At 48.4% G+C, this 25,322-nt stretch overlaps 1 long non-coding RNA gene across 1 annotated transcript in view; it reads right to left on the minus strand.

The window, feature by feature from the left end:
• Positions 1-3,812: 3,812 nt before the first annotated feature.
• LOC111768429 (uncharacterized) overlaps positions 3,813-25,322 on the minus strand; it is an 81,150-nt gene continuing 59,640 nt past the window's right edge. Inside the window, exon 4 of the long non-coding RNA XR_002800801.2 lies at positions 3,813-4,211. This is a non-coding gene — a long non-coding RNA (uncharacterized lncRNA). The remainder of the gene's footprint in view (positions 4,212-25,322) is intronic.

Consider the following 25,322-nt stretch of genomic DNA (forward strand, 5'->3'; position numbering starts at 1 on the left):
ACATTGTGCCTCGGGCCTCCTCTGGTTCTTACTGGAGGACAATTGGAGGGATTCACTGCAACCAATGTACCCAAGATGCGCTGCTTCTGGCCATCCACCAGGCCACTGCCCCAGCCACGCTGCCTCCATGCCCTCGAGAGTCAGAGCGGATTAAGTGTAGCCATCATGGCCCCAGCACATGAGTCCCTATGAGTCTCAAAGGGACTGTGGGCCTGGGACCTACGGACAGGGGTCCAGGAAAACAGGTTGGGTTTTCCAACCCCACCGTCAACCCCGCAGAGCTTGGCCAGCACTAACTTAGACACTCAAGTGTGTTACTTAACTTCCTGAGCCTCACTTTCCCCCACGTGGAAAGCGGAAATGCTGCCTCCTGGGGCTGTTGGGGAAACTAAATGAAGTCCATGTGTGAATGCAGAACACCGTGACTACTATCTAGCAGGCACTCGGTAAATGCGTCTATTCTTATCTTGATTTTCACAAAGTCACTGTTGGGTCACAACCTACAGCTCTCTGAGAACAAGAGAAACACCTCACAGAACTCTGCTTTTCTGGCTCTGCTATTAAACACCTCCGGCCCTTTAAATACGGCAGCGTGTTCCACTTGCTGTTCAACAGCCACAAATAACTACCAGGTGCTCCCCGCGTGCAGGAAACGCTACAAGCTCAAGGTGTGGAGTTGGGCCTCAAGGGAATCACCCCCTCCATGAGGAGTCAAGTAAAAACAGGTACAGAAAATGGTGGGTCTCTCCTATCTGTCAGTTCCCATTAAATCAGAAGAGCTTGCAGAAGAAGCTTCCAGAGAGGGTCTTACCCTTTGGGGCAGGAGGCACGCCAACAGCCTCTTTGGGACCTGGACCTTGAAGAAAGGGTAAGATGTGAACATGGGGCGAAGCGCAGAGAGGCGTCCCACACCAAGAGCTTGGTGCACAGGGGAGGAGTGAGGGGAATTTAGCTTGGGGACCCTTGTTCTGTCTGTCTCCAGCTGCCTTTGTGACAGCCACCAAGATGGCGCGCGGGGGCTGGAGTGCGGCTCTGTAAGTGGGCACCGCCCGAGCGGCGTGAGCAGCTCAGCCTACAAGCCGGCTCGCCAGTTGGTGCAGAACCCGCTCCTACCGACATGCCGGCCCTTCTTGGCCGGCTGGGGAAGGAATCGCCTCAGAATTCGCTCCTGAAACAGATTTTCTCAATTCAAATTGGCTACAGTGGTGGTGTTAATCCCCTTGTTATGGGATTAGAATATATCACTGCACTGAGATTAGAGCCTGACAGATATGTTGGAGGAGTTTGGATTCAGTTCAAAGTTCCAAGCGACACGGTCTGCCCAGTCTGTTCTGAGGTCTTTGGCTGGAACAATGGCGCCACTTTGTGGCCACAATCATCTCTATTTCGGAGGGTTTCCTTCTGGGCACACCTCACAGCTCCTGAAGCCTTGCATGAGCTGGGACCAGGGATACAAGGATGACCAATGCAGGCTCGCTCCTCCCGCAGGGGGCCTGCAGGCTGGTGGCCTCACCAGTCCAGACCCCATGGACTCAGTCAACTACGGCCCCCAGGGACTGTCTGGTGGGCAGCATGGCCTGGCCTTTCTGAACCTGGAGCTGATCCTAAGGTAAATGCTACAGAGTGGGACTTCAGGGATTATAAAACGGCCTCTTGGACCCACCTACTGTCTAACACCTTAAGTCCCTTTCACAGTTGACAAAATCTGTTCCTCTGCTTACTTGTTCCTTCAGCATATCTTTACCATTTGCCTCCATGAGGCAGACACTATGCTTAGGGCTGAGTCACAGAAATGCTTAAGGACCAGCACCTACCTTCTACTAGAGGCCGAACAGATAAAGACAAGCCCCCCCGCTGTCCCCCTCGTGGACCTTGGAGCCCTCTCCCAGGCTGGCAGAGCCCTGCGTCGTCTTCCATCTCTCTTCCCCGACACAGTGCGCTCTGCCCTGCTCCCCACAGCTCCTTGGACACCCGCGCTCAGTCCTGCCACCTCACCTTTTCTTCTTGGCTGCTCCACCTGGAGGAAATGCCTTCTCTCTCTCCTCAGGGATGGCTGCTTCTGGAGGCTTCAGGCAGGAGGGCCAAGCTAGTGCTGTCAGAGAAAGATGACTTCCAACAGCAGGTACTGATGTGAGCGGCTTCAGCTCCAGGTGGACAGAGGATGCTAGACCTGGGGAGAATGGAGAGAGCGGCCCCAGGGCAGAGAGGGGAGGGGGCTTTCCACGAGCAGAGGCTCTGGTTCCACCCAGGGACTATAAGATAGGCTCAGAATAGTGAGCCGGTTTGCATCTAGCAGCTATTAGCATTAGAAAATGAGAAGACCGCGTGTTTTACCCTGACACTCAAGAAAAGGTAGGAGAGGGAGAGAGGGGAGTTCTGCAGATGGCGAGTGGTGAGGGGACTCTATGGGGTGAGGAGTGAGTGGAAATGTCCCTGGATGTGATGACCATAAGATAATGTAAGTATGGGAGTGACTAATGTCAAACCTTAGACTGACTGTGTAGACGGGTAGAAACCCGTCTTCAGCCCACCTCCACATCCTCCGGGAAGATTACTATGTTCGCAATAGTGGAAAACTTTGTGTGGATGTGTTTTACTTAGGCTCAGGATGTTACCTAAGAAAAGGAATGTGTTTTCATGTCTGGGTCAATGCTATGTCCCACGTAGAAAGCACCCATGGGCCACAGAACCTGAGTGACAAGGGGAAAATGGGCCCAAAAGCCCCCTGGAAATCCACCCCATCCAGAAGAGGACTATGAGCTTCCGCAGTTATGGAACACAGTTCTAAGCCAACCTGAGGCCACAGCAACTAAGAATCCAGCAGACGTCGGGTCCACCCGTGCATTTCTACATCCTTTTTCGAATGTAGAAATTACGGGCCCATTTTCTTGTCCATTGTTTCCCTGTTTTCTCTTGCTGACACCCTGGTCTTGAGATGTGTTGTTGTGTGGAGGGACTAGTGTAGTGTTATGAAATAAATAAAGGCTGTAGAGCTAGAAATGTGTGAGAGCCAGTCCCAGTTCCCTTCTTCCTATCAATATGACCTTAGCAAATTGCTCAACCTCTGTGAGCCTCAAGTCCACATCTAGAAGATGGGGTTGTTGGGAGGCTGAGAGATAATGTAGAGAAGCAATGTTTTCGAGGGGCAGCAGCTTCATCACTGTGGCTGCAAGCCCCTGGTATATTGTGGATATTACTTAGTGAGGAGCCGGGCCAAAGAGGGGAAAGGAAACCTGGTTTGGGTCGAGGAGTGATGCCCCCAAGACTAAATCAACAGCACAAGCTCTGAGAATGAGGTGGTGAGTGTGCGGGACTCAGATCTGGTCACAGCTCCACATGGAATCAGAAATACACGCTCTCTGTCCTTCACAGCCCCTTTTCATTTGTAGGTATTTATGGGCTTCAATGTCAGAACTTGAATTACAAGATGGCGGGAGTCCCTGAGCTTGCTATCCATTTGTGGGGTGAATCTGGGCTCTTGCTAGCAATGCAATGGACATCTCTTGGGTTATCTTCCTACTATTGCTTTTCTAGAAATTCATCCTTCCTCACCCCATCCATAGAGTTGCAGCCAAAGTTCCATGTTAAAGTGTGACCTACCCCCTGCTTACAGTGGACTGGTCTGGGGAGGGATGCTGCATTCGGGGAAGAGGGCAGACTCTCTCTAGATGGCTGGGCTGTAGCATGGACCCTTGGGAGCTGGTAGAGGTGACCACGTCCCACCACGAGAACTGGGAAACTGAGAAAGCTGGACTACAGCAAGACAGAACAGCAAAGAGAGAAGCATGAATAAGTGACACAGAGCAAAGACTCCCGGCTTGGAACAGCACCCCAGGCCAGCTCTGGTCCTGCTGCCTGGCTTTATTTCTGAGGCTGGATTCAGCCACACATCCTGAGATTCTCCCAACCAAGTCCGTTTTCACTCAGAGTAGATGGAGTGGAATTTCCAGAGCCGACATCCAGAATAGGCCCAACTACCGTGCAAACCAAGGTTGCATTTGGAGGAGAGGAAGGACGATGATGTTGAATGCACATCTCCCCAGATGATGAAGGAATTGCCTCCAAGCTCAGCAGGTGGGACGACCTACTCTGTGTTGTACACCTTATCAGCTGACGCTTCCCGTGGATGATAACTCCGTTCAGGCACAGCAGTAACATTTACTACTTAACAGGCTGCTTGTAGAGATTTCCCTCCGCAATGAGAACCTTTCCTATTACAGGAGAAAAATGAAAGGGGAGTCATTTATTCCATATGAAAAACAGTCGCTTTAAAAAATGGAAACACTGTCAATCAGGCTGAACCACAAGCTGTGATTAAAGCTTCCAGACTCCTGCCCGTTAGTGTGAGCACATCTGAATTTCAGCCCAACGCTGAGACTGCAGCACAGGACGTCTGATGGATTCCACCTTTAACATAACGCCAGACATGTCGTAAAAGTAAAATACTTATTGCCTAAGTTCAAGCAAATTTTGGTCTTTTATTCAGGTAACAGTCACAGCACCTCATTAACAAGCTTAACTCAAAACTACGTCTCCCTAATCACAGAAATGAAGATAAAGCTGGAGTCATTATCGCTGTTCTGCTGGTGCATGAAGTATGGTTTATGGAAGAGAAGCTGGACATTTCTGGAAAGAGCAAGTTTCTCTCCCAGCCACTGCTCTGTGGCCACGATGGATTTGTTTTGCTCTTTCAATCCAAACAGTGACTGAGCCCCATGCGCTGGGGGCTGGAAATAAAAATGAGACGTAGTCCCCGCCCTCAAGGAATTCACCTGCTCGTGACCCATGCCCTCAAGTAGGGGGACAATTAGCTTTAACCAGGAGGCTGTGGGCACATGCAGGAGAGGCCTGGGGTGGGAGGGGCTGTCAGGCGAGGCTCCGAGGATGAGCAGGTTCGTCCTCAGAAGAGGAGGAAGGCCCCTCCAGGTAGGAGAGCAGTAGATCAGGGCCCGGCTGGGAGGAGCCTGGCACGCTGGGGGAAGACTGCGTCCAGTGGGCAGCTCTCCACCTGCCCACGCTCACCCGGGGGCATGCAGCGACCTCTTCCCAGCGCCTGAGAGGCCCAGGAATTGAGGAGCATTCCTGCCCTGAGTGGCAGGGGTGCCCTGAAGGGTAGGCAGGCCTGAACACAGGACAAGAGAAGCGGACGAGAGACCCATGTCTCCTCAGTGATCCAACATGTGTCCAGAGACGGCTCTGGTCCCACTGTTGAGACACGCAAGGAGGAGGTTTGAGGGTTTTAGCCCAATGCTCAGATGGATTGAAGGGAGTGGCCAGGAAAGGACTCAACTCAAAACCTATCCACTTTGACCTCTCAGTGACAGGTGCCATTGCTGACCCCAGGCTGGGGCCTCTGCTGACCTCAGAGGTGGTGGGATCACCACTTCCTAGGAGCTCAGGACATCTTCAGTGAATCCAATCCTTCTTTGGTACCCCTTCCCCAACATTCATCAGCAATTCCTCACACCTCTGCCTCCAAAATATACCCCACCCAGTGATGCCTGTCCTCCTCTCTGCCACCACCCCAGTCCAGGCCACCATCAGCTCTCATCTGGACAGCTGCAACAAAGGGGCGTGGTGTTCCATTATGAGCCATATCACAGTGCTCCCCTACTCAGGACCCTCCAAAGAATTTTCTTCCCACTTGTAATAAATCTAAATAAGCTCTTTTCCTCAGGCTACGGGCCCTACCTGTTGGGTGAGACGTCCAGTCTCACCTTAGAGCACCCCATGGTGCTCACTAGGCCCAGCCCCATCACCCCTCTTTCTGGGCCAGCTTTGCTCTAGCTCTTCCCTATGCCTGGAATGTGCTTCTCATCCAACGTTACTGCCTCAAGAAGCCAATGCAATGCCTAATTGATCGTCTTCACACAACTTACCACTGTTTCCTAATGGTCTGCTCTCCCATCCCTGCTACACCATAGGCCCCGTAAGAGGAGGGACTTGTACATCTGCAGTCTTCACGACTGTATTCCTAGAACATGACCCATCCCACAAAGGGTGCTCCATGCGTGTTTGCTGACTGAATGAGTCAGTATGTCTGCCAATACCCCTCAAAGCTTTGGACCCTGTAGAAGCTATGGCCCCTGGAATTTGCCAGGCCAGGGCAGTGCTGTCCTTTAGACCACTCTGATGCCAGGGAGGGGTTCATGAGCCCCAAGGACTCCCAAGAAATGGGATCAAAGGCCTGCATTCCATCTTGGTCAAGTCTTCATGATGGAGCCCTCAGACCTCTGCCTCTGTGCTCATCACTCTACTTTGTGACTGTGCAGTGTTAGTCAGGGTTCTCGAGAGAAACAGAACCAACAGGAGGTGGACACGTAGACAGATAGATAGGTAGACAGATACATAGATACATACACAGATAGATGATTGATAGATAATAGATGGATAGATACATAGATACAAAGATACATAGATGAATGATGATAGATACATAGATACATAAATAGATACATAGATAGATGATAAATACATACATACATACATGCATAGATACATAGATACATAGATACGTAGATAGATGATAGACACATACATACATACATATATAGATGGATGATAGATACATACAAACATACATAGATAGATAACATAAATACATAGATATATACGTAGATAAATAGATGATAGATACATACATACATAGATAGATACATAGATAGATAGATGATAGATTGATAGGTAGGTAACACATAAATATAGGATATATAGATTTATTGTAAGGAATTTGCTCACATGGTTATACAAGCTGAGAAGCCCCAGATTTACAGTCAGCAAGCTAGAGACCCAGAAGAGCCAATGGTGTAAGTCTAGTCTGAAAGCCAGCGGGCTCAAGATCTAGGAAGAGCTAACATTTCAATTCAAGTCCAAAAGCAGGAAAAAACGATATCTCACTCAAAGGCAGTCAGGCAGGAGGAGTTCCCTCTTAGTCAACCATTTTGTTCTATTCAGGCCTTCAACTGGTTGGGTGAGGCCCACCCACATTTGGGAGGGCAAACCTGCTTTACTCGGGCTACTGATTCAAATGTTAGTCACATCCAGAAACACCCTCACAGATGCACCCAGAATAATGTTTGGCCAAATGTCTGGGCACCCCATGGCCCAGGCAAGTTGACACATAAAATTAACCATCTATCTGTTCTCTCCCCCACTGAATGTGAGTCACTTGAGAAGAACTGGGTCTGGTTTATCTCGGAATCCTGAGAATCAGGTTTAACGTCTGAAAACTGGTAGGTGCTCAGCAAATGTTTGTGGAACGAATGAATGAATCTCTAATTCCCAGTCCCTAGCCCCAGGTCAGCTCTAAGTCAAGGCTCATAAACTTGGTCAAATCAAAGTGCCTCTGTGCAAAGGACAGAAAGATCAAGGTGATGTCAAAGCCTGGACCACCAGGCTTTCCAGAGCATATCATTCAGACAATGAGAACTCACCCGGGGATCTCAGCAGAGACCAAGCGCAGACAGGCAATTTTAGAGCTCAGCATCTGGACTCTACCCACTGGCCCTCAGCCCTGATGGCTTTGCCAGTTCTGACCTGAGACCCTCGTCAGGAACAATGATTCCTGGTGGTCTCAGTCTCCACCTCTGTGAAGTGAAGGGGACATTAGTAGCTTCTTCAGAGATTGTTGTGAAGATCAAATGCAATAATCTATGTACAGCAAGTGTGAATTTGTTTCATGACACTTGGAGAAATATAGGCTTCGTTATTTTCTGAATCAGATAAATTTGACTTGATTGCAAGAAATTCAGATAAGTAAAATCATACATCAAGAACTCCCACAACTCAACAACGAAAAAATAAAGAACCCTGTTAAAAAATGGGCAAAGGACTTGAATAGGCATTTCTGCAAAGAAGATGTGTTACAAATGGCCAACAGGCACATGAGAAGATAGGCAACATCACTAGTTATTAGGGAACTGCAAGTGAAAACTGCAGTGAGATACCACCCCATGCCCATCAGGATGATGACTATCAAAAAAAAGAGAAAATAGGGGCCGGCCCCTTGGCCGAGTGGTTAAGTTCACATGCTCTGCTTCGGCAGCCCAGGGTTTCGCTGGTTTGGATCCTGGGCGCGGACATGGCACTGCTCATCAAGCCATGCTGAGGCGGCATCCCACATGCCACAACTAGAAGGACCCACAACTAAAATATACAACTATATACTGGGGGGATTTCAGGAGAAAAAGCAGGGGAAAAAAATATATTGGCAATAGTTGTTAGCTCAGGTGCCAATCTTTAAAAGAAAAAAGAGAGAGAGAGAGAGAAAATAATAAGTGTTGGTGAGAATGTGGAGAAATTGCAACACTTGTACACTGTTGGTGGGAATGCAAAATGGTTCAGCCGCTATGGAAAACAGTATGGTAGTTCCTCAAAAAATTGCAAATAGAATTACTATATGATCCAGCAATTCTATTTCTAGCTATATATTCAAAAGAATTGAAAGCAGATCTCAAAGAGATAGTTGTACACCCATGTTCATAGCAGCATTATTCATAACCCCAAAACACGGAAGCAACCCATGTGTCCATCAACTGACAAATGGATGAGCAAAATGTGGAATATACATACAACGGAATAGTATTCAGCCTCACAAAGGAAGGAAATTCTGGGCCCAGCCCAGTGGCTGAGTGAGTGGTTAAAGTTCTGCACGCTCCACTTTGGCAGCCCAGGTTCATGGGTTCAGATCCCAGGCATGGACCTACTCCACTCACCAGCCACACTGTGGAGGTGTCCCACATACAAAAAAAATAATAAAAAAGAGGAAGATTGGCACAGATGTTAGCTCAGAGCTAATCTTCCTCAGCAAAAAAAACAAAGAAAATTTTTAAAAAGGGAGGAAATTCTGACACATGCTACAACATGCATAAAACTTGGGGACATCATGCTGAATGAAATAAGCCATCACAAAAAAACAAATATTGTATTATTTCATTTATACGAGGTATCTGAAGTAGTCAAATTCATAGAGACAGAAAGCAGAATGGTTGCCACCAGGGGCTGGGGGGGAGGGGAACGGGGAGTTGCAGTTTAATGAGCATAGAGTTTCAGTTTTGCAAAATGAAGAGCATTCTGGAGACTGATTGCGTAACAGTGTGAATGTAACACCAATGAACTGTACACTTAAAAATTGCTCAGATGATAATTTTTATATTACCTGTATTTTATCACAATTGCAAATTTTTAAAATAAATAAAATCATATTAATGCTGCCAATGATAAGAGGAAATAGGGCCTTTACGGCTTCAGGTCATCCATGTGCCCTGACACACTGCCCAATTTGGGTAAGGCCCTTTGGCTCTCAGTCTTTCCATTTACAGACATGAAAACTGGGGCCCAGAGAGAGGAAGGAGCTTGCTCGTGGTCACACAGCTGGTGAGCAGGGCAGGGACTCCGCCCCAGCCAGTCCCACTCCGGAGCCCAGCTCTTTGCTGTTATGCCATCCTCTCTAGGCCAACACATACCTCTTAGGGATCTTGGGCAAGTCAACTCACAGGGCTATCGTAAGAATTATATAGAGGGCTTAGCATGGTGCTAACAGGTAGTGAGCACTCAAAAAATGTAAAAGTAGAAAGTTAAACTCAAGTTTCCATGATTCCAAAGAAAAGATTTCTTCTTCTAGATAAAGCTCTCATATCAGAAAGCAAAATTCGAATCCACAGTCATACCACCGGATTCGAGTCACAGTGACAGACATCAGGAGTTCCACCTCCACGACCAGTGAGTCACCATTCTGTGCTAGCACTTTGGGACTTTCTCCCCTATGGCCACGGCCAACAACTCAGCTGATTCTCAGAAGAACCCCAGGAAATCAGCAGAGCAGGTGAGATCCAGAGGCCCAGAGAGATCGTGGATCCAGGACTAGTCCTCCAATTGGCTTCTTTCTACAAGATCATCGTTCCTCTCATGAACTGTGAACTGGCATTTATAGGAATAACCTGTCAGCCAGCCCTTAACAGGCACCGCAGAGAGCAGGCCCTGCCTTAGACACCATCAAGGCTCAAAAGAGAAGCCTGCCCGCTGCCCGTGAAGAATTGGCACTCTACTGAAGCCACGATTGTGGCCCAACAGAGGAAGAGGTTATCACTGTGCACCGTGGCTGGAAATCTATCTCCCACCTGGAGAGCCAGAGCAGACAGCTTCAGGGGGAAGCTGGGAGGTGGTCAGGTGGTCCTCCTCAGTCCTCAGGTCCATCATGGCCCATCATGTCAAGCCAGGCACATCCAACAGCTGTGATCCCAACTCAGTCCCTTCTCCCTGAGGACCCACAGCTGTTAAATCTGCTCCAAGAAGCCACAGATCTGGCCAAGTCAGGAGGACCAGAGAATACCATCTGCATCTCAGAAGACAAAAGTCACATCCACGAACATATAGAGAGTACTTAGTACCTGCAGGACCCTGCTCCTCCGGGTTACCTGCATCCCAGGAGGAAGTCGTCATGAAAGGAGGTGTTGATGTTTTCTGGTTTATTGTTTCATATAATTGGATTGGCAGGTTGTTTTGTTGTTATTGTTGTTTGTTCTCTTACTGTGGCTTTTGTTTGTTTGTTGTTGTTTCACTATAATGGAACAGAGGCTTATCCAATGTGGTTGTCCTATGGCCACCTGAAGAAAACGTCCGGGAAATTCCTCGAATGAACTCTTTGGGCATATATAAGTTGGTTGTCTTGGAAAAGACATGACTGTTCTCCAGAAAATGCAATCTTCACGTCACAGATTCCTCTTAGGATCCGAAAAGTTCCTTCACTTCTTGTGATCATTGGACCTCGCCATTGACCACAGCTTGATGCTTCAGGGCCAGGGGAGCCCTCTGAATGTCAGCTACTGTTGCTGCTGCTGCTTGAGGCAACTGTGAGGAGGACAACCAAACTCTTCCTCTAGGGTTTACCCCAGCCATCCCACCCAACTCCATCACTCATCCTCTCACATATTCATTCAACGTGTATTTATTGAGCATCTGCTATGTGTGTGGAACTGTGTAAGGCAAAGCAGACATGATCCCTGACTCAGATAGCTCATGACTTAGTGGGAATATCGACATTAAACAGATAAATACATAAAAGTTTTCATAGCAACTGTGGTACATGCTGGGGAGAGAGAAACGCAGCGTGTTTGCTCACTCATCCACTAGATATTCACTGAACACTAAGATGGGCAGACCCCTATCTCAGGTGCTTCCTGGAACACATAACAAGATGAAAGCTGGGAGGTAAGAGAAGGTCCCCCAAGGAAACGTTGTTCAAGCTGAGACCTGAAGGCTAGGTAGAGTTTGCCTGGCAAAGACAAGACGGGAAGAGCATGCCAGTCAGAGGAACACCATGACGGGTCCTGGGGCAGGGCATGCCTCTGAGAATGTCAGGAGTCACAGGGGCCTGGAGCACTGGGGCTGGAGCACATGGGGTGAGGCTGGACAGAGGGGCAGCGGCACAGCTGGCCAGGCTCTGCGGACCCCACTGAGAGCTACCGCCTGATCTGAAGGGCAGGCTTCAAGCTGAGAACTAATGTTCCCGTCATCAACACTGTAGCACGTGGTCTTCTCCTCTTTATCAGGGTCCTGGAACGTCAGACCTCAGCATGCTGTCCTTCAAAGACACCATCAGGGAAATTCATATCGGAGGCACGATGACCACGCACCTCCATGCCTTTCAACATGTTGTTCCCCGGTTCTCCTTTTTTCTGCTTTTCTTCCTGGTAAACCCCTACTCATGCTTCATAATTCAGTCTGGCCATCGCCTTGTCTGTAAAACAATCTGACTTCCCCAGGCCTCGACTGCAGCTTATCCTCACCTCCGGACAACGACTGACTCAGCTTGTGAGCCGGAACAGGGACGTCGCCAATGCTGTTTGTGACCCCCCCAACAGGTGGTGAGGTGCAGAAAGTGAGAGCATTGAGAAAATTGTGAGCAGTTACACAGAACAATGCTATGACTGCTGAAGCTAATAATTATAAAATGGAGCTTCGTTTTCTATGTCTTTTTATTCATTTTGTTCTAATGATTCATTTTTATTGTATTTTATAAAAGTGTTGATCCACAATGGATCTAAATTTATTGAATTTATTAAAAATGAAGCGAGGGGCCTTCTCCGCAGACAGCGTGAGAAGCACCGTCCAGAGAGCCTGGCGCTGAAGGCCTTTCTCCACCGCCCTCTTCCTCCTCCCCATCTCCTTCTCCGACTCTGCATCCCTCTTAAAAAGATCCTGGTAATCCAAACAGGGAGTGAAGAAGTGAAACTCTCGCTGTTTGCAGACGACGTGATCCTATATATAGGAAACCCAAAAAACTCCGTAGGAAAAATAATAGAAATAATTAACAACTACAGTGAAGTTGCAAGGTACAGAACCAACTCACAAAAATCAGTTGCTTTTCTATACTCCAGTAACGAACTTCCAGAAAGAGAACTCAAGAATACAATTCCATTTGCAATCGCAACTAAAAGGATAAAGTGCCTAGGAATAAATTCAGCCAAGGAGGTGAAGGACTTATACAATGAAAACTATAAGACGCTACTGAAAGAAATTGATAATGACATAAAGAGATGGAAAGAGATTCCTTGCTCGTGGATTAGAGGAATAAACATAGTTAAAATGTCCATACTACCCAAAGCAATCTACAGTTCAATGCAATCCCAATCAGAATCCCAATGACATTCTTCACAGAAATAGAGCAAAGAATCCTAAAATTCATAGGGGGCAACCAAAGACCCAGAATTGCTAAGGAAATCCTGTGAAAAAAGAACACAGCTGGAGGCATCACAATCCCTGACTTCAAAATGTACTACAAAGCCTTAGTGATCAAAACGGCATGGTACTGGTACAAAAACAGGCACACAGATCAACAGAACAGAACTGAAAGCCCAGAAATAAAACCACACATCTACAGACAGCTAATCTTCGACAAAGGTGTCAAGAACATACAATGGAGAAAAGATAGTCTCTTCAACAAATGATGTTGGGAAAACTGGACAGTCACATGCAAAAGAATGAAAGTAGACCACTATCTCACACCACACACAAAACTAAACCCAAAATGGATCAAAGACTTGAAGATATGTCCTGAAACCATAAAACTCCTGGAAGATAATATCAGTAGCACACTCTTTGACACTGAACTAAAAAGGATCTTTTCAAATACCATGTCTTCTCAGACAAGGGAAACAAAGAAAAAATAAACAAGTGGGAGTTCATCAGACTAAAGAGCTTCTGCAGGGCAAAGGAAACTAGAATCAAAACAGAGACAACCCACCAACTGGGAGAAAATATTTGCAAATCATATATCTGGCAAGGGGTTAATCTCCGTAATATATAAGGAACTCACACAACTGAACAATAAAAAAAACAAACAACCCGATCAAAAAATGGGCAGAGGAGGTGAACAGACATTTTTCCAAAGAAGATATACAGATTGCCAATAAGCACATGAAAAGATGTTCAACATCACTAATCATCAGGAAAATGCAAATCAAAGCTACACTAAGATGCCACCTTACACCTGTTAAAATGGCTATAATCACTAAGACTAAAAATAACAAATGTTGGAGAGGGTGTGGAGAAAAGGGAACCCTTATACATTGCTGGAGGGAATGCAAACTGGTGCAGCCACTATGGAAAACAGTACAGAGAGTCCTCAAAAAACTAAAAATAGAAATACCATTCTATAGAAAAATCCAGCTATCCTACTATTGGGAATCTACCAAAACAACTTGAAATCAACAATCCAAAGTAACACATGCACCCCTATGTTCATTGCAGCATTATTCACAATAGCCAAGAAGTGGAAACAATCCAAGTGCCCATTGACCGATGATTGGATAAAGAAGATGTGGTATATACATACAATGGAATACTATGCAGCCACAAAAAAGACAAATTCATCCCATTTGCAATAACATGGAAGGACCTGGAAGGAATTAGGCTAAGCGAAATAAGCCAGTCTGAGAAAGATAAACACCAGATGATTTCACTCATGTGTGGAATATAAACAAATACATGGACAAAGAAAACAGTTCAGTGGTTACCAGGAAAAGGGGAGTGGGAGGTGGACACAGAGGGTAAAGGGTAGCACTTACGTGGTGACAGACAAGAAATAACGTACGACTGAAATCTCACATTGATGTAAGCTATTATGAACTGAATAAAAAAAAAAAAGAATCCCTGTGCTTACTTTGAGCCCACCTGGATAATCCAAGATAATCTCCCCATCTCAGGATTCTTAACTGGCTCGCATCCTCAGTGTCTTCCGCCACATAAGGTGACACATTCAAGGGCTCTAGGGGTTAGGACATGGATTCTGTGGAGGGCCATTATTCTGTCTCCCACAATGGCCAAGATCACACAGCTACTATGGCAAATATTTCCAGGACTCAAACCCCAGTCTTGGCCACAGAACCCATGTTTAGTATTTTGTTTTGTTTTTCCTCACTACCCCACTCTACCTTCTAATATATATGCCCATGTTGGTAGAAATACTTTGTTTGAAAGTTTTAGAAAATAGAGAGTGAGCCCTGATGTGTGGGTGGCAATAGGACCCATGCCATTGCACCTCCCTCGGCTGTGGTGACGTCTGAGTCCTCTGCAGACAGTCGTTGCAAACCTGAGGGACTGCCCCATTTAAGCTCCGATCCAGACACAGCGTCGGAAGTGTGAGCAGCCGCCGGGTCAGGAAGACCTGTGACGAGTCACCTGGAGAGTGCGCACACATCGCAGGAAAGACAGGGCTGTCCCCAGCAAGGACAGTGTTCCTTTGCAGTGTTGAATTTTTATTCCCGGGCAGATAGATAAATAGATTGGTGATTCTTATTAGCAAGAAGAATCACCTGCACCGAGTTTCTCTAGGAAGACGTTAAGATAACCCGGCAGCAGCAACCCGCTGCCGGTCCAAATCAATTCTTCGTGGTAAACTTTTATAAATCAAACACAGAGGACTCCAGAATCCCTCAAGAGCTTGTTGTGTGATGTGTTGATTGATGCAAATGCTGGCACAAGCCACTGTGCAGGGGGTGTTAATCACAGCGTTTTGCTCACCCCATCGATTCCAGCTGGTCCCACCTCAAGCCCCAAGACCTCAGTGGCCCCTGGAGGCTGTGATTGCCCCCCAGGGCAGCACATTGGGGAGGGCAGCAGAGACATCCATGGGATGCTCAGGACCTGCCGCTCCCTCCTTGCTGTGCTCCTGGGGCACAAATGGGGTTGGGGTGTCCGGGCCTGAGCAGGAGCAGGTGTGTGGTGCATTCCTGTCCGTTGATGTGGCACAAGTTGCTGAGGGACCATTCCAGGGTCAAGGGAGTGCTAGGCCAGAGCCAAGATCCCACCCCAACAAGCCAGGCGAGACACAGGACAAAGACACAAAGACAGATGGGGCCAAGTGAGGGCCTGGAGGATGAAGGAGAGAGGAGCTGGAGTCATTCCTGACCATCTGAGAAGCTTTCTACAGAAGCCCCGAGCCTGGAGCAGTCGGAGAGCATTTAAAGGCACCCTCTGGAGCAAGGTCAGTGCGGCCTCTCTGCTCCCCTCAGGACTGCACCCACCTCTGTCTTGGCATGTCACATTGTTCATTTGATCTGTCTTTACTTGTCTGCAGGCCTGCTATTTATGGATGTTCAGACTGTGAGCCGTACAAGGCACACACCCAAGGAACGCCACTGAGATCTAGACATACACTCACCTATCCGAAGCGCAGTGGCCAGTGTGTACACTCAGAGCTCCCCATGTGTGTACTGGGACAGCAGCCGTGAGCCACCTCCGACATTAACCCACCCTGGGCACAGCCAGCCTTGTGCACACTCCCTGACTCACCCCCGTGTGCGCAGCGTGCCCAACTGCACTTCAGGCCCTCCTGGTATCACTTCTCTCGCCTACCCGTTGCTCTGGGAGGTGCAGTTCCACTCCCTGCACCCCTGCTGGTCCTGACTCAGTCGCCTGCTGGCAGCAGGCAGGGATCTGGGCGTGTGCGCCTCAGCATCCAGAAAGCTCTCCAGGCAGAGACATGGCTGAAGGGCACCACTGTTCAGGGGAAACAGTAGACAAACTTACCGATTTTTTTTTTTTTTTTTACTTGAAGACAAAAGCACGCTTTTCTTAAAAAAAAGAAGCATTTTTTAAAAATGTTTCACAAAGGTGCTTTATGCTCTAGCAGCGACCCTGCTTGTCCGCCCTCCAAAATGTGTGAGGTCAATGAGAGTCTGGACTGGGCACACTTTGTGCCCCCAGCAGCCAGCAGGTGACTGGCTCTTAGACTGATTTATGGACAGATGGAGGGAAAAAGGAAAGATGGGAAAGAGGAAGGGAGAGAGGAGGGAAGAAGGAAGGGAGGGGGAGGGAGGGAGAAGGAGGAGGGGAGAGAGGGAGATGGAGGGAGGGAGAAAGGGAGGGAGGGAAGAGCAGGGAGAGAGAAATATTTGGATAGATGAACGGATGGGTGGATGGATGGATGAGTGGATGAGTGGATGGATGGATGGATGGACTTCCTACACCCGTTAGACACAGAGATGTAGCCTGCTTTTCCTGCTCCTTCTGTTTTGACCATTTCTGGCCACCCCCACCACTGCCCCCTGCTCTCCTGCCTCCCCAATGCCCTCTGTGTTATCCCAGAGCCTATCCACATCTTCTAGACAGAATCACTGCTGGGCCCACACGCTGCCCTTCCCTAGATGTGGCCTAGGTCTCTACCCCTTCCCCACCACCCTACTGTACTGAGGGAGCTCAGACATGGGAGCCAGACCGCTGGCTGGAGGGCACCCCATGGGGTGGCTGTGAGCACTCTGTCCACAGCACTGATCCCCAGAGTAAGTGGGTCCTCCTCTCCCATCTCCCCGGGCAGCAGGGTATCCCAGGAGGACCTTGCTGCACCTCCTCCCTCCTGGAAGACAGAAGCCCCTCTTCCATCCAGCCCGGTCTCCTCAAACCCTACTTGCAGAAGTAGCTTCTTTTTTCTTTGGGGAGATATTTTTCCTGACATTCTTAGTGCTGTGAGGTTTTACGAGGCCCTTTCCAGGGAACACTGAGCATTTTCAAGGCTCCGAGATGTGGACTCCAAAATGAATCCCTTTGCGGGGCCTCTAAATGGGCACTCGACAGGCCAAGGCTGGAAAGGTTATTTTTTTGAGCACCCAACCTGTGCCGGACATGGTCCTGTGCCCTGGGAATAGCAGTGGACAAGAGAGATCCCAGTCTTCATGGAACTTCCAGTCCAGAGGGAGGAGACAGAACGAATAAACCAGTGATGGCGCATCATGCATCGCACAGGGTAGCCAGTGCCCGGATGGGGCCGGCAGGCTCTTGAGCCTGGTGGTCTCTGCAGAGATGACTTTAGACTGGAGACCTGAGTGATAAGGAGGAGCCACCAAGTGCAGAGGCACAGGACAGGCGAGGAGAGAAGAGGCTTGGCCTCTTGGGAGAACAGATGGAGGCCAGCATGGCCGCAGGTCACACATGGAGAGGAGGAGCTCCGAAAGGTGGGCACGGACCTGATCGAATACACACGCGGTCACGGTGACTGCCACTCACATTAATGACGACCCTGTGTTGAGTGCTTGCTGTGTGTCCAAGACAGTGCTGAGTCCTCCACCTCACTTATGCCATTTAATCGTCACAGCAAGCCCTGAGATGGCACTTGTTAACCCATCCAACAGATACTAGCAATGATGACATGCCCTGAGCCTCTAGTCTGGGCCATGCTGTCGACGCTTTACGTGAGTTATCTCGCCGATTCCTCGTGACAACCCCTGAGCTGCAAGTGCTCCTATTTCTCCCATTGTCCGGAAAACTGAGACTTGGAGCCTCTGAGTGGCTTGTTCAAGGTCCCACCACCGCGCGGTTCACACTGACTGCAGACTCACAACGGACCACACCAAGTGAGTTCTGTACACATGGCCGCTGTCCTCTGTCTGCTCGCACTTGAGATCTGCCTCGATGTTCAACTTTGGGAAAATGAAGGGCATGATTCTCACCAGAGGAAAACATGGGAGGGGTGGTCAGGATTTGTCCTTTCACCTGGGCTCTGGGCCTCTGGGAAGGATGCTGTAGACAGGCCTCAAGAAGCCCATGGTGTCCTCTCCAGCCAGCAGCGGCTTCCGGCCTCCCCCAAGTGGGCTTGGCCCACCCTCCATTACCGGGAATTCCATCCACTCCGCCAGGGCCTTTAAAACCTCTGCCACACCCGAAGAACATTCCACCTCCAAAACAAACCTGCAGAGCAGCAGCATTTCATTCTTCTCTGTCACAGCCCAGACCAAACCCAATCGACTTTACAGCAATTTGCCTCCCAGAACTCTGTCAGTCGTCTCTGACAGCGTTCAAGCCCATAGATCATCTGAAATGTTTTTATAACACAAAAATCCAATCCTATATAGCAGGCAATCAGCAGTCTTCAAATAATTACCCCTAACTAAAGAGAAACCGAAGGAATAGCAAATGAAATCTGATTAATGGGTGGTAAAGACCAACGTTCTCTAAATAATTCCTTAAAATAAATTTCAATGGGATAATCTCTCCATGAAGCTATTTCTTTAGGGGATTAAGATAAACAGACTTTTTTCGAAAGCATCTCACGACTAAATTACATAGCATGTTTGGGAGGTTCTGGTTATTTTTCCTAAGTAGAGAGTTTTCTGTGTTCTTCTATTCTCCCTCAAGGCCATCACAGAAAGAGAATAAAACTTCGTTTTCCCCCTGCAATTATGTAGCTGTATTATTTTTGTAATAGGGTTCTCAAAAACAAGCTCCCTAAACGCAATTCTCCAGCTGAAGTTCACAGGGTTGAAATCGAAAGATAAATCCTCTTTGCTCCTTACTGGACGTTTTTTTAAAGGTCAATGTTGATGACAATTTAGAAAACTCAATTTCTCCTCCAGTGTCAAGGTTTCTAAGACATACCTGGTAGAAATCCGGAGCAGGGCCAACCTGGTGCATAAGTGAAATAGGAGGCTGGAGAGGCCCAATTCTCACCCCAGCCCTGGCCCCCACTGGCCTCATGCCTTGAGCTCTGAAGTCACAGAATGTAGGGGTTGGGCTAAAGATGGGGAAACCAAAAAGTGATCCTGTCCAGCTAATGAGGAGAGGAGGGGTCGGAGGATGATCAAAGGACCCTTCCAAGATGAGAAGGATGGGTTGGTCAGGTAGAGAGAACAGAATATGCAAACACCAGGAGAGGAAAATTGAGAGCCAGCTGGAGCAAGTGGCCTTACACCAGAAAAGAGCTATTTTTCCCAAGAGACCGAAAGGAAGGAGGCAAAGCTGGCTGGAGGTACAGATAGTTTGGGAGGTGGAACAAGAATCCCCTTTTGAGCATCTACTTTCTCAGTTTAGTGGGATGCCCAGCCAACCCCCAAAGGTGAAGGGAGAGGTATGGCATGGAAGGTTTGAAGAGAGAGGAGACAGTGTGGATGAGCTTCTGAGAGGAACAGAGGAGAGCACTGCCAGGGAAACAGGATCTTTCTGTGCAGAGTTGAGCACCCAGCTCGGGTAACGGACCATGAGTTTCTGGCGGCCCAACCACCAAAACTGTGTAATTATGCCCAATAGCGCTTGGCAGCCTAGCAATGGAGTGGAGAAAATAGACAGCCAGATTGATCCAGTGTGGAGGGCATTGGCTGTGGTGGTACTGAAGGATAAGTTAGGTAAAGAGAGGGAAGATCTTGGCAAGAGAGAAATTGAAGTGATGGACCCCAAGGTTAGGGGTAGATTGGGAAGGAAGTGACTAAATGAAGGGTGAAAATAGAAGGAAATTCTAAGTATCAAGAGGGTAGAAATCTCAATGTGGACAAAGATCAGATGCTGTGGGAGGAGCCCAGTGAGAGCAATGGAAAGATGGGATGGGTGGTCAGAGTACAAGCACAGTTCAGGATGTCAGAGTAGAGGAGATCCAAGTGATAACAAGGGTATGGCCCGTGTAATGGCCGCTGGAATAGATGGCTGAAGTGGAGAGGAGATGAAGGCTTCTTGAGTTATGGAGATCAAGACTCTGAGGGGCAGAGCACGGAATAGACCACCCAGGAGGATAACGAAGTCCCAAAGAATGACAGCGGGGCTCGGCAGAAGGGAAAATCTCTGCCTAGTGCATTGGTGGAATCTTGGGACAATCCACTTTGAGAGACTGGGACCCATTCTCCTCCCACCCTCAATCCAAGGGAGAATTTTTGTAACAGAACTTTCTCCCTTCAATCATCAAACTGTATCATAAATTACCTGAAGTCTGTAGACTTTAAACTAAAAGCAGGAGGACACAGTTCGATAAGAGGTAGGGTCTAAAAGCAAGTGTTGTGTTTGAAATGTTACCTCCCAAATATGTCTTAAACCCACCAGCTTCTCTCACTTTGCATGTCCCTTGGTCTCTAGTTTGAGCTACCACCACCACCTGCTCTTCTAATGAACTCTTACTGATCCTCCTACACTCATACCCCTACCCAAAAAATCTCTCTCTGAACTTCAGAGCTGGTTATCTCCTACCACATTAGTGGTTCCCAAAACCCCCCTCCCACAGAGGCATCTTATGGAGATGTGCATATACAGCAGAAATGAAAGGAATTTCTTGGTTGAAAGGGGATGGGGACTTTAGGGACCTTGGTCCATTTAGCCTCCCCCTCACTTGGCCATCCATGTCCCCATGAGTCTTTATGCTTATTTTTATGTTTACTTACATGAAACAAAAGACTGTGTAAGAAGAATGGCAATAACATTTGACACAAAATAATAGAGCAGGTACCATCCCATTAAGGGTACAGTATGATGCAGTAGTTACAAATAGGGGTTCAAGATGTGGGCACTGGGTTTGAAATCTGGCTCCTTCACTTCCTGTGTGATCTTCCTAAATTACTCATCTCTTAGCTCCCCTGTTTCCAGTACAGTTAAATGAGAATAATAACAGTACTTAATAATTGTTCATAACTTACACACCTATCAGCCCTTGCTAGAAAATTCTCAGGCCTCCCCTCCCAGCAGTGTCAAGAAGATACTGGTAGCTCTGCTAGCTCTGCAGAATGGGATGTGCCTGCCAAGAGGGACCCAACTGGGTGGTCCTCTTTCCAGTGCCCACTGGTGGCTCAGGGGGTTAACCCTCCACTTCTGGCCACTTTGGAGGCCCCAGACACCAGAACCACCATAACTGCAGATGATGGAAGAACCCCTGGAGAAACCTTTACTTGACCTTTCTGAGAGGTTCTTCTCTGACTCTATTCCTCAAAGCCCAGGGCTGTCAAACCTTGATCACCTCACCCCACGACTCATCCTGGCAGCTAACAGAGCCACTGCTGTTCAAGGGCTGAAATTTACTCTCCTCTCAGCATCCTTTCTCTTTCTGTGATTTCATGCCTGCCTCTTCCCTTCTGTCTTAGTCAGCTCAGGCTGTTCTAGCAAAGTACCATGGACTAGGGGGCTTAAACAACAGATCTTATTTCTCACACTTCTGGGGGCTGATAAGTACAAGATGGAGATGCTGGCAGATTTGGTTCCTGGTGAGCCCTCTTTGGCTCGCAGATGGTCGCCTTCCTAGCATGTCTTCACATGGTAGAGAGAGGGAGAGCTCTGGTCTCTCTTCCTCTTCTTACAAGGACACTAATCCCATCATGGGGTCCCCACACTCATGACCTCATCTAAACCCAAGTACTTCCCCAAAGCCCCACCTCCAAATACCATCGCATTGGGGGTTAGGGCTTCAAAATACACATTCGAGGGGATGCAACCATTCAGTCCATAACACCTTCCCTTCATCTTCCTTTTTTCCCAACCCCTCCATGGGGGGGCTAATAACCTCCACAAAAGGACGCAGTTATGAAACCCCAAATTCTTATGAAAACTAACAAAAATACACAGAAATAAAATCACATCTCATAGAGTGTAAATGTGCAGTGGGAAAAGCACAATCTAAAGTCACAAGACTGGGCTGGAGCCCAGCTTGGCCACTAGCTTGCCCTGTGTTTTGGGGTCTCCTCAGTTGAGCCTATTGTTTCACCTGTGATATAAGAATAATAATACTTATCCCAGAGAGCTTTTATGAGGAATTAATGGGTTAGTTCACTTAAAGTGCTTAGAATAGTGCCTGGCACATATTAAGTTCACGATACATGTTTTCATTATGTCAAGGTCATGAGTGAGCTATGCGACCCTCGGTGATGAATCAACACAAAAAAGTGAGGGGCAAGTGGCCAAGGTTAGCCCATCCCTGACTCCCACATCTGGAGAACATGGGCTCAGGAGGCCAAACTTGCCAGCTGTCTTAGTTTGAGTTGCCCTAGAAGCAGACCCTGAGCCAAGCGTTGGAGAACAAGGCGTCTACAGTGCACTAAGCTGTACACACTGCTGAGAATGCTCAGCGTGAAAGCTCCAGGGGTTTCCATCAGCAAAGGTGAATGTCTGAGTAAAGAACTCTACGTGGCCCTGATACACTGATGCTGCGCCTTGAGTGTTCCATGGCACACTCTTTACAAGGCCAGTGGGGGCAGGTGGGGAAGGGGCCAAGCAGGAAGAGAGAGGGCCTCATATTTGCTGGGCACCTGCCACGGGCCAGCGCTGTGCTGGGTCTCTGCACCTCATGGAATCCACAGCCGGCCCGGCAAGCAGCAGTGCAGGGATGGCCTTTTCCCCTCCCCTCATCAGCCCTGGGAGCCAGCCAACTGAAGGGTGACAATTGATTCATCTCAGTGCTGTTGTGACTTGAGTTCGTCTGCTTACAAATGAGGTGGAACAGCATTGCGTGTTTATTGCTCCCCAGCTTTCAGCGTGTACATCACTGCCTTCCTCAGCACGCACAGACCACTCCTCTCCTGTTTATAACACTGTTCTCCCGGGAGAGCCGACTGCTGATCTCAGATGCGGTTTTGAGGAGCCAGCTGTGTTCCAAGGCAGCTCGTACTCACCAGAGAACCAAAATCCAAAGGGCAGAGAAGAGAGGTAAAGGCAGCAGTTTCTCCAGGGCCTTTGGAATGGACCCCCGCCATCCCTGACTCTGAACTTGGCAAAGATGGAAGGCAGAGGCAGGGCTGCCTGTGCTTATCCTCCACTTACAACCCCCCTCCCTCCACTCCCTGCCCTGCCCCGGGCCGGAAGCTGACCTCCAGGGACTGCACAGCTGCTCCTCTGCTCTCTGGCTTCCGGGTGAGTCTGGCCAGTGAAAGGCACCCTCAGGAAAGAAGACAAGAGGCAGTTAGGGAATTCTCCCATCGCACCCTGTGTTGGGTCCCTAGGGCTGCCACAACAAATTCCCACAGACTTGGATGGCTTGAAACAACAGAAACGTATTCTGTCACAGTTCTGAAGGAGGAAAGTCCAAAATCAAGGTGTTGGCAGGGTTGTTCCTACTGGAGGCTCCGAGGGAGAACCTGTTTGTGCTTCTCTCCTAGCTTCTGGCGGTTGCCTGCAATCCCTGGTGTTCCTTGGCTGGGAGACACATCGCTCTGACCTCTGCCTCCATCTTCACATGGCATTATGCTCTCTGGGTCTGGGTCTGGGCCTGGGTCTCTGCCTTCTCTTGTCAGGAGACCAGTCATATCGGATTAAGGCCCACCCTAATATCCTCATCTCAAACTGATTACATCTGCAAAGACCCTACCTCCAGTAAGGTCATGCTCACAGATACTGGGGTTAGCATTTCAACGTATCTTTTGGGGGGACACAATTCAACCTATAACACAGCCCCACCTGGCCACTGCTCTGGCTCTGGCTGCTTCCTCTCATCCACCACCTCTATCTAGCAGCCCATCTCTCACAAGGACACCACTCCCTCCCCGAACCCTTTCAGGACACAGCGCTAGTATCTGGAGCCTCACCATCTTTTGTCCTTACCCTGCCACACGTCTGTCCATGGTTCCTTCACTAACCGCCCCCCCGTCAGCTGCACTCTGAGTGCCCACAGCCAAACTGTGAAGTCGAGAAGATCCAAAAAGAGCCTCACAAGAACCATGTGGGGAGTTGGCCCTGTGTCTCTGGTGTGGGACAGGTGCAGAGACAGGTGCAATACCTAGGTCCAAAGAAGCGTAAGAGACACGGCTGAGGTGGCCCAGGGCCAAACTGGTTTCCACCAGCAGCAGGGCAGAGCAGTGTGCTGTATTTTACCCCCGGGCATTGTTATGGAAGCTGAATGGGTCATTGTGAAAAGACCAAGGCTGCTTTCCATCTCAGGACAAGGCCACTCAGCAGGTGAGAGCTTTCCTGCCCCTCAGCTTCCATCTAACTCGGGAGGAGCAAGAGGCAGTCTAGGGACGAGGGTGAGGTGGTTAGAAGAGCAATTCAGGGAAAAAGAGAAGCTGACTGGAGATGCTGGTTACACCCCAGCTGCACCTCCCCAACAAGGTCCCCATCCTGAAGTAGGCTCAAAGCTGGGGAAGTTTAACCTGGAAGAAAGTTCTGAATTTTGGGTACTGCTCTGGAGGGAACATTGTAATTATTAAGAGAAGACTGCTCTTGTGATTCAAAGTGAACAGAGGATGCTTTTCCCTAAGAGCGACGAGAAGAATTATGGAACTTCACTGCGATTTCATCCAAGGTGCAAGGAAGTATGGTCCACAGAGCAGGTCTGAGGGGACAGTGGTGGGAAAGAATAAATATATAAAAATACTGGTCTCCTGCTTGCCCCCTGATAGATTCTACTCATTCTATATGCTTGATAGAAGGAGCTAGAGCTAGAGATATGAACATAAATACACATCAAATAAAATCAGAAAAGAGGAAGTGTAAATAAAACTAAAAGATGAATCAAGGGAGACAGCATACATAAATATGGAGTTCTCAGGGTCAGACACTGGTAAAAAATTGGACTGCAAATATGGCTCTGAGTTTCCTGGCAGCCAAAGCAAGACAATCAATTACAAAATTGAATCTGTCCACAAAAAATAAAGCAGAGTAGTTTTCCAGATGAAACAATGCCTTTCTTGTACTCAAGCCCTAAATTTTTCATGTGGCTCTTCAAACAAGGTCCACTGATTTAGTGGACAATATGCTCACCAACAAGCTATGATAAATACCATAGAAGGTCTCGCCCATCAGTTTCTTACACCATCCATCAAAGGAAGCCAAGCACAGGGCAGAAAAAGCAGGTTAGTGGGAAGCTAACACAATGGGGTACCGGTAGAACAGTGCACACCTGACGGATTTCACAAAGTGGGAGATGGGGGCAGCAGGGGCAGTTGGAAGGGACCTGTGCCAGCAGTGGGGTCATCTTTCGTCATCCACTTTCCTCCGTGCCCAGGAAGGAAAATCTATCCATCACTCGTAGCGAACACTGGCACAAATGGCCTAAGCTGCTCGGCTGGCTGAAGCAAGCTCAGGCTTTGCAGGTACCCAGAAGGCACCATGTAAAAGAAGTCTATTTTCTTTTTGAGGCGAATTTTTAATTT

This window comes from Equus caballus, chromosome 16 (genome assembly GCF_041296265.1).
Source record: "Equus caballus isolate H_3958 breed thoroughbred chromosome 16, TB-T2T, whole genome shotgun sequence".
NCBI lineage: Eukaryota > Metazoa > Chordata > Mammalia > Perissodactyla > Equidae > Equus > Equus caballus.